Source organism: Magnolia sinica, chromosome 12 (assembly GCF_029962835.1).
Source record: "Magnolia sinica isolate HGM2019 chromosome 12, MsV1, whole genome shotgun sequence".
Classification (NCBI taxonomy): domain Eukaryota; kingdom Viridiplantae; phylum Streptophyta; class Magnoliopsida; order Magnoliales; family Magnoliaceae; genus Magnolia; species Magnolia sinica.
Window position 1 is genome coordinate 39197018 of NC_080584.1, and position 10772 is coordinate 39207789.

The 10772-nt window shown below is 42.7% G+C and overlaps 1 non-coding gene across 1 annotated transcript; it reads right to left on the reverse strand.

Moving 5' to 3' along the window:
* Positions 1-9771: 9771 nt before the first annotated feature.
* Positions 9772-9878, reverse strand: LOC131222243 (small nucleolar RNA R71). The gene has a single exon (XR_009159950.1). It is a non-coding gene; the product is annotated as a small nucleolar RNA R71 (small nucleolar RNA).
* Positions 9879-10772: the final 894 nt, after the last annotated feature.

Genomic DNA, 10772 nt, shown 5'->3' on the forward strand with positions numbered 1-10772 from the left:
CATTGACGAAGACACACGGTTTTAACCCAGAACCGGTGGTGCACTCGATGTTGGCCCATTTATGGGGCCAGTGGCCGGTTGTGAATCCAGCATCGTCTCACTACTCGGGCCCAAATTAGGGTCCGTGTGGCTATCGCTTGGGGGAGGGGCCCCATCAATCGACCCGCTAAGTGGGAGACGTGCCATGTTCCGAGTAGTTTTAGGAGGCATTCCCTATATACAACATAGGGTACAACATTTATATGATTAGGATAACAACATCCACTTTTTTCCAAACATTCTACACATTTCTTAAACAAAAAGGAGCTTCATGCATTACATTTAACAAAATTTATCACAGTTATATATGCTGTGGCATTCATGTACTATGACAGAGAATACATGAAAGCTTACTAAAAAAAGCTTCACCACTTAACTATCCTAGCACCCAAACTAAGCCTATCCAAGGCTATTACAAAAAGTGACAAAAAGTGGCTACAACTATACTACTAGTCCTCCGATTCTGGCAAAGGCAGAGGTGCTCCCTTATCCTGCATGCAGCACAGGAGGGCCTTCAGGGTATGAGACATTCTTTTGAATTTTTGCTTCAAGTAGGCCTGTTTTTCCTCAAACTTCTGCTTTAAGTAGGCCTGATTTTCCTCGATCTTAGCCATGCGTGCATCTATGGCGGCCCGATCATGGCGGTCATCATGAGTAGTAGGAGGCTCCCCGTCTGAGTCCTAGGCCTCCTCTTCTTCGTCCTGCTCCTCTTTTTCACTGTCTTCCTCTCCTTCATTGTTTTCTTCTTCTTTGGTCTCTTCTTCTATCTCATCCCCAAATTCTTCAATTCTGGCTTGGCATTGCTTGGGGCCTATTCTCATGTTGTTGAGAGTAGTCTCATTGATGGCGAGATTGTCCATGTGGATCCTGAATCCGAAGTTACGAGCAATCTTACAAATGAGTCGGCCGAATGGGAGGGAGGTGTCCCCCCAAGTAGATCTTGCCGTACTAACTATTTGAGTCATGGCAAGAGTAGGCAAGCACACCATTTCTCCCTGTCCAACTTGATACAGGAAGTCCACCATAAATCTTGTGCATTCTGTACGGTTACTCCACCTAGGATACACGTTGTACGTGCATATATGGTGGAGCAGGTGGAAATCTTCCATCATACGTGTCGATGCGAGGCTGTTCCCTCGCCTCCAATTACCAAGTTGGCTATAAAGGAAGCGAGTGTGACGATCTCTTTCCCGTCCACTAGCGAGATTAGTATCACTGACATGTACAACACCACGCTCTATTCTCATGATACGTGGCATGATATCCACATCGACCTTGGCTTCTGTTCTTCCCAACGGAATGATAAATTGGAGGGGCTCAAGAGTTGGGTCTCGTATGTGTGCATAGAAGGCTTGTGTTTTTTCCTCAAATATAGGACCCCACCTGTTCTTCAGGAGGTGGTCGATCACTGGATATGTCCCAAATAATTTCTTATCCACATGAGCTTCAAAAACAACCTTGTGATTACGGAACTTACTGAGTCAGGTGCCTGCCGGTAGGGACCTCTCTACTAGGATTTGAGGATCGAGGTCCCGCTTTAACCTCCGCTCGGCGCTCGCACTTGTCTCAGCACTTGTCTTCTTTTTAAAGCGATTTAGACGACTTAGCCCGGCCTCATCCGGGGCCACTCTCTTCTTTCCCATAAGGGAAAGGAGCGTCGTAATGGAGAAGATGGTAATTGCAAGCTAGAAAAGAGCCATGAAGATGGAAACACTTAAGGATGGGGTGGATTTGAAGGTATGGGGATTATGAGACACAAAAAGGAGGGTTTTGTGCTAAAATGAGTGAGAATAAGAGAGATTAAGAGATGTAAAGGATGGTTTTAGAGAAGTAGTGGTGGAGGGGTGTAGGATGTAGAGAAAATGGAAGATTGGAAGTATAGAAATGAAGATTTGAGAGAGAAAGAGGGTTTTTGGGAGGGTTGGAAGTGTTTGAGGGGTTGAGAAAGGGTGAAATGAGGGAAAAAATGGTGCTAAGGGTGTTAAAAGGGGGCCCCCACATGTGGAAGGGACCCCACTTGGTCAGCCGATGGCGATGCGTCGCCGATCCTGTGGCGTCGCCGCGCCCTGCTAGACTGGTCGACGGCGTGCTGCCGATCGTGTAGCGCCGCCACGCCTGTCTGGCTCAGCCGGCAGTGCGCCGCTGATCCCGTGGCACTGTCACCCCTATCTGGTCCGTCTGGCGGTGGCCACCCCCTGGTGACGTGTTTTGGTCTGTGGGACTCCCTAGGCCCCACCGAATTTCATGATTTGGGGTCTTAGGCTTGTATGGTCTATTTTTACGGTCCAACGCGCACGTATTCATGCCATTTAGATCCGTTTCAGGTTTGAAATTTGTTAACTAACGACTCAAACCCGTCGACTGGCAGCTTGGAGGTGACTTAGGTTGATGCACGTGAGCTAAGTCCCTCAAGTATATGTTGGGAACTACATTACAATATTTGGTCTCGCTTGTCGGAGAAACTTTGTGATCCTTGTAAGACCCATATCCTAGCCCATACTGTTCCGTCGACTCCCGCGATCCTTCTCGTCGAATTTCGGTAACCCGTGACTTGTAATCGATGTTTGTGCACGACCCTAAGTCATATCCCATAGATCTGAGTCGGCCTAATTCGAGACTTGTACCAATGCGATTCCACCGTCACCGTGGTTCCAACGCCTCGCCTTGCATACCGATCTGATACCCTGGTAGGGAGATGTGGGCCGGCGTTTATTTCCAAGAAAACACCATGCGTTTGCAATCCCAAGAGAATCTCTACAACATGTCCCATCAATCAATCACTCAATCAATCAATCAATCACCTCATGTCAAGTACAAGAGTACCTATACTTCCTTTCTCCACAAGTCAAGCAACCACTAAATCAACCAACCTCTCACCTCACATCCATCACTCACCTCACATCCATCACCCATCACTCTCTCTCCTTACAACCCTCTCTCTCTCTCTCATTTCTCTTCACATTTTCCAAGCAACAAAGACCAAAGAAAGTGATGGACGTCCATGTATTCTAAGGAGAGAAAGTGAGATGTGTGTGGCCCACTTCCATCCTAAGACTCTCATCCTAGCCATTCATTTCTCATCTTCCACCATCAAAGTGAGACACAAGGAGATCAGCTTTCCAATGGACCAAGAAGATCGAACGGTGGGTGCTTCTATAGGATAGATTTTCATGTTTTTATGATGGGCCAAGTGAGGCCTATTGATCAATGGTATGGATCTCAATTTGGACCCTAAGATGTGACGATGGCTCACCTTGATTATCATGATCATTCCATGATGGGGTCATTCTCCATGGACCCCATCATGATGTTTACTTTCTAAGTTTGAAAGAGGTCATCTAAACCTTCCATTTTAGTGGAGAAGGAATCTCCACCGTTGATCTTTGATTTGATGGGCCCAGTTGTTATGGGACCCACTTGATGTATGATTGAATGCAAGGGAGGGCTTATAGTGGCGAAGCCCTCCATCACACGTGTCCCTCTCTCTTTCTATCTCTCTTTCCCTCTCTTTTTCATCCATTTTTTTATGTGTTATGATGTGGCCGTGTGGCCCACTTGGATGGACCCCACTATGAGGCATGTATTTTATCTAAATCATCTATAGGTGGGGCCACTTTATAAGTGTTGTGTCCACCCCATCCATCATTTGGTGGCCCACGTGGCCAGCCCACTTGAAAGGCACAATAGTCCAGCGTCCCTAGACGCTGGACGTTGAATGGAAAACACAAATATTAGCTTGGTGTAAAGCATTTGGGGTGGGCCACTTGTGTTGGCCCCACCTTGATGCATGAATGTAATCCATGTTGTTCATCCTATTCTTAAGATTATTTGAGGCGTTGAGCCGAAAAATGAAGCTTAACCGATTTTCTAGTGGGCCATAGCATAACAAAGAGTATTTTTGCCGTTGAAATATCCCATGTCATTTCTATACCCTAAAATATATTGAATATTGGGCTTGTTTGACTTGTCTTGAGCTATGGGGACCAGTGAGCGGGGTGGATTCTTCCGATGCCGGCCCCACACACGAAAAATTGTGAAAACACACATTTTTCAAAAAAAAATAAAATAAATAAGGCAGCAGGCGCTGCTACGGCTGCTGCGTTGACGTCTGACGCTGGATAGGTAGGGACCCACGGTCCCAGCCGTGGGCCCCACCATGATGTGTTTTTAATATCCACACCGTCCATTTTATGGGCCCTTAGGGCAGTGGGCCACCCTCCAAATTTCAGCTGTATACGTGGCTCAGGTGGCCCACATCATAGGAAATAATGGTGATTGAATGGCTATCATTGAAACCCATTTGGGTCTTCACAGAAGTTTTGGGTCAATATGAAATTTGTTTTTCCTTCCATCCAGGTCAGCGTAACCTTATCAATAGGTTGGATGACATATAACATTATGGTGGGCCCCACATGGGACCCACTGATGTATACATTGTATTCCACATGTGTGGACCCCACCATGCGGTACGTGTTTTATCTATGCCTGCACCTGCGCTGTGCTGCGCCTGTCAAGCCCCACCGTGATGTATGAGCTGGTCCACACCGTCCATATGGCTGGACGGTGGGCCACTTCATGAAGTATGTGTTATATACTAACCGTCCATCCACTGGACGTGGCCCCCACCATCAATGTGGACAGTGACATCCATCGTTCAAACTTCTAGGGCCATTGTAGTTTTTCAACTAAACTGATATTTATCTTCACTTCACTATGTTAACCTATGAATAGGTTGGATCTCAAAATACATCACGGTGGGCCACACCATCTAGCCGTTGATCAGGTGGACCACATTATAGGAAATAGTGGGTTTGAATGTCCACCATTAAAACCCTTGGGCTATAGGGTTTGGACCTATATGATATTTGTCTTCCCCTCTTAATCCAGGTCTTTATGACCTTATGATTAGATTGGTTGGAAAATAAACTTTATAGTGGGCCTTGTGATTTATTTAACTAGGAAAATTATTATCTCCATTGCTATTTGTGCTATGGGCCAAATGATACTCCAATATGATTTTGGGGATGTATGAAGCCCATCATGATTTATTTGTGGCCGTCCATTGAGGCCCACCTTGGTACATATATGAGGCCCATATGATTAGGCCCATCTTGATGTAGTTATGGTCCATCCGTTGAGGCCACCTTGATATATATGAAACCCATGTTATGAGGCCCATTAGATGTAATTGAAGCCCATGGGTTGAGGCCCATTGTGATGTATTAGGGCCCATGGGTTGAGGCCCATTGTGATGTATTAGGGCCCGTGGGTTGAGGCCCATTGTGATGTATTCAAGGCCCATGGGATTGAGGCCCATTGTGATGTATTAGGGCCTATGTATTAAGGCCCATTGTGATGTATTTGGAGCTCATGGGTAGAGGCCCATTGTGATATATTTGAGGCTCATGGGACGTGGCCCATTGTGATATATTCCCGGCCCATACAATGAGGCCCATTGTGATGTATTTCTGACCCATTTGGCAAGGCCCGTTGTGATGTATTCAAGGCCCATGGTTGAGGCCTAGTGCGATGTATGTATGCCCGTTAAGTTGTGTATGAATCCCTTATATGGGCCACTCCTTGGGAGCAATGTTGGTTAAATGGCCACATTATTAGGCAATGATGGTTTAATGTCCATATTGTGACCTTCCCTTAGGCCTTGTTCAGCCGATTCTGATTGTCGAGGCTGATTATCAATGCCGGTCATCGATACCGATTATGAGTATGTGACAGCATAATATCATGATACCTACACCTTGGAGCCCACCTTGTGTATATATTAAGTCCATAGGAAAGTCCAGTTTATTGCACGATAGTGTTGAAGGTTAAATATTACATATCAGACCCCAGTTATTACCTGGATTTATGAACGTCATACTGTTTAATGGCCTGTTTTAATCGTGTTTATGTTGTAAGGTGGATTTATAAGCATGGATTGAAAAATGGTACTAAAAGCGTGGATTTGACGCTCATAAATCACCAAGGCAAGGGATGGACTCTAGGGGACCAAGATCGACGGAATTACATGCCAGAGATCCGAGAAAATCAGGAAACTGAAGCTCAAGTGGCCCGAAAATCATCCAGAATGCAAGATCATGGGGTTCCCACCATTCGTTCGGCTTGAAACTACATACATGGCTTGAAGACCATAAAGTAACCATACACATCAAATTTCGACTATTGGATATTGGTGGAAGTGGCCCAACAGATAGATCAGCCCAGAAATCATTGATTTACGGCCCACCTGATATCTGGATTTGCTTCAATTTTGGTCTCAACTCATTAAATGAGCTGAGGAAATTAATGGACAGAATGGATCTTTCACAAGAATCATAGTGGACCCCATAAGGGGGCGTGCGAGTGCATAGGTGGTACACTCCTGCGGTGCACCGAATCCATACAAAGGGTCAGCAATTGCTGACCCGCATCATCTTCAAAAATAGAAACTTTCATTTTTTTTTCTTCTTTCGCCAGTGTCCGCACGGACGATTTCAGTAGGGCCCATCCCGCATCCAGATCATGAATCTGGACCGTCAATCAGGCTTGAAAGGGCCTTATGATCACAGCCTAGGTGACAGAATCCCAGAAGGTAGCAGAGATCGGATTTCAACCGTCCAAACGTAGGATGAACGGTAGAAGCACAAGTCCTGTGGGCCAAACTGAATCTGAGCCAAAATAGACCATATCTGAATGGTTTTTCGAGAGGATTCCAATGGAAGGATTGGATTTTCCTGTATACCCTGGTCATGGACCCACTGACTTTCACAGCGTCGACGCGAAAGCTCTGTTTCGCAACAAAGCTTGCGATTTTCCTTTGTGGGCCACCATCATGATGCGATGTTTTGATCTAGGCCCTCTATTAGAATTCTACAAGTCAACTGGCCAAGGCCTAGGCGTCAAGTTTCGAAGAAACAGTGAGGATATGATTTCAGCCATTTAAACGGTAGACAGACGGTGGAAAGATTTGATTCGATGGACCACACTAAACGCAAGCAAAAACACTCCTCGACTGAAATTCCGAGAGGAATTCAATGGACGGGTCGAATTTCTCGTCTGACATCAATCCTGGGCCCACCAACTTCAACAGCATAAGGATTACGCATTACGCACGTCCGGACGCAACCGACTTCCGTGTGTCGTTGTGCGATCATACTGATGGTCGGATCCATGATCTGGACCGTACACATGTTACAACAGGTGGCCATAACCCTAGCCAAGATGTCAGAATCAATAAATGAATTGATTTCGTGCCAAAATTCTTCTCCAAAATGTGAGTAGTTTCGCATGGTTCTTGCGCACGCTGCTGGGCTGCGTAAGGAAAACTTTCGCATGAAGTTTCTCCACTCCAGCCGACCTACACCTATTATAAGAGGAGAAGCACGTGAGGAGGAGGGGAGCATCCAAGTTTTGGAACATCTTTTGACCCATGAAGAGAGAGAAAGCTTGAAACTGCCGGCACGAGAGGAGTCTTCCTTCTCCTTTTCTTCTTTAGTTTCTTTCTTCTTTTGTTGCTTTTAAGGGTTTTGATTTCACTATATTATGATGGGCTAAACCTCTTAGCTAGGGCTAAGAGGTGAAGCTTGTAGCGTGATGGGAGAATTTATGCGTGTGCCTTTTGTTTAGATTGAATGGATTTTGATTTTATTATGGGAATATTTTTAGTTTTTAATGGTCTGTTGTGACTGAAATTACAATGGGTCTGCGATGGCTTTAAGTATTTCTTTTTCCTTATATTGATTATGACGTCAGGAAGCCCTGTTATTCGCCATCGTCTCTTGGGCATGGTTGGATGTCGGTACCCTTCCTAACATTTATACATTGTTGATTGGTTAATAATTAGTTTAATTTTGTTGTTTACTTTGTCTCATGGGCATGGTTTGGTGATGGAATCCATTCTAATTCATATACCTTTCATCTCTTAAAAACTATATCAAAAGAAGTTCAGTCTTGATTTTCATGAAGATGGGACTCTAAGTCCAGTTGAGTTCTTAAAACAGGTATAAGATCTCCCTGATCTCTACAAGTGGATCCTTTGAATCCCTAGTTTCCTACCTCTAAATTTCTTAAGTTTTTCATTAATATTTCACCATTATTCCTCAAATCCACCTGATTTAGATTTCATCTTTTTCTCGTTCTAGTTTTAGTTAGTTTCAGATTACGTACAGGTATCAGTCCCATGGGATTCGACCTCGGTCTCACCGAGTTTATTACTACATCACAACCCTATACTTGGGGAGTGAACAAGTTTTTGGCGCCGTTGCTGGGGATTGACGATTACGATTCTTTGAAATTAATTAGTTTTAGAATTAGTTTGAGATTACGATTTTACTAACTTTAGTTTTAGATTTTTATTTCTATTTGATTTCTAGAACTAACTTGTTTCCTGTTTTGTAGGATGCTGACATAAACTTCTAAATTGGTAATCCCTTTCTAATTTCTCAACTTTTTCTATTTTTAGAATTAGGGTTTGAGTTTTAGAAATTTTCTAATTCTAGTATTTTTCTATTTTTAGGAAACAGTCTATTTTTAGAAACTTTCCTCTTTTGTTTTTAGAAATTAGGTTAGTTATTTCCTCTTTTAGAAACTAACCTAACTTTCCTGTTTTGTAAGATTCTGAGATAGGTTTCTAAATTGGTAATTTCTTTCTTAATTTCTTCCTCGCTATTTCTAAATTAGGATTTATTTTAGCAAGTTTCTAATTCTAACTTTTTAGAATCTAACTTTGTTTCCTAAATTTTTTTTATAGAAATTTTCTACTTATAGATTTTTTTTTTTTTTTTTTTTTTTTTTTTTTTTATAGAAACTAACCTTCCTATTTTGTAGGCTTTTAAGATAGAAATTTCTAATTTAGTAAGCTCTTTCTCTACTTTCTATTTTTTAGATCTCTTTTAGTAATTTACTTTCTAGTTTAGGACTTTCCTAATTTATTTTAAATTTCCACTTTCTTTGAGGAATTTCTTCTTTTAGAAACTAGTTTACTTCTATCTTTCTTTTTAAGGATTTTCTAATTTTAGACATTCTCTTTAGAAACTGACTTGTTTTGTTTTCTTTTACAGGTTTTTAACTTAGGGACTCTAATTTGGTAACTTCTTTCCAACACTCTCTTTCTTTCTAGATTTTCTTTTCTTTTCTTAGGATTAGGTTTCGAATTAGATTGAGGGCTGCGAGTGTTTCATGCCCAAGTGGGCCCGTGACAACACTCGACGTCTCTTGACTGAAGGAGGATTGGTTGAGGGGTTAACTATCCATCACAGGACTAAACACCACTCGAAATTCTCTGAGTTAATTGAAGTGATGGCTGAAAACCAACCTCTTCTACCCCAACTTAGGGTGGAGGACATTCAGGATGAGAATGAGGTGCATCAAGCACTCCAATCTCATACTTTACGAGATTATTTACAACCAGCAGGGGTAAGTACGCCCTCATGCATGATTTTTCCTGAAAATACAGGATATATGGACATCAAGCCAGGGGTTATCCAACTCCTTCCTAAGTTCCATGGGCTTGAATCTGAAGAACCATATCTACATTTGAAAGAGTTTGATGAGATCATAGCCACTTCATATTTTCAAAACATGTCTGAGGACACAGTCAGGCTGAGACTCTTTCCTTTTTCCTTAAAGGAGAAGGCTAAGACGCGGTTACATTCATTGCGTCCTATATCTATTGGCACATGGAATGATATGCAAAGGGAATTTATAAAGAAATTTTTTCCACATCATAAAACGATTATCCTTAGAAAAGCAATCATGAACTTCACCCAAAAGGAAGATGAAACATTTTACCAATGTTGGGAAAGGTTCAAGGATTTGGTCAGTTCATGCCCACAACATGGCTTTGAAACGTGGCACATTACAAATTTTTTCTACGATGGACTGACATCTTAATGGTCGAGACAATGTGTAATGGAGAATTCATTAATAAAAATGTCGACGAGGTATGAGATTACCTCGATAGTCTTGCTGAAAAAACACAATCATGGGATTATTACCTAAAATCGATCACCATGTCTAGGCCGACTCAATCTAAGGAGAAAGGTGGATTGTATCTCTTGAAAGAAAAGGATGATCTCAAGTATAAAGTGACTACACTCATAAGAAAAGTTGAGGCCATGGAAGGAAAGAAGGATAAGGTTAATGAAAGTGTTTGCGGCATCTGTGATTGCAACATTCATACAACTGAAAATTGTCCTACGATACCCGCCTTTCGAGAAATGTTGAATGAACAATCCAATGCCGTAAATAATTATCAGACCTTTCAATGGACCGACCTCTAATACGTACAATCTTGGTTGGAAAAATCATCCAAACTTTAGTTGGAGAAATGGACAAACTGCTATCCCTCAAAGTTTCTTCAATCAAAATCCAAATCAGGGAAAACCTCAAGAAGAACCGGTTCAAAATTCCATGCAAGAGCTGACCCAGGCAATGCGAGATTTTATGCAAAAGATGGATTCACGTATGACGGTTATAGAAAAGGGGATGCTTCCTGCACAACCACTCCCCAATCCTAAACCGCATTACGAGATAAGTAATCCCAACTCTTCAAATAAAATGGAGCACGCTAAATCCATCACCACTCTTAGGAATGGGAAGAACATTGATAAAACTCTTCCGGTTAGGCCCGAAAAGCCTCAAGAACCAAAAGAGGACAATAATGATGGATATAGTGAGGCCCTACAAAAATTAGAACCGAAACTTCTAGAAAAGCCAGTTGCTCCATTTTTCCAACG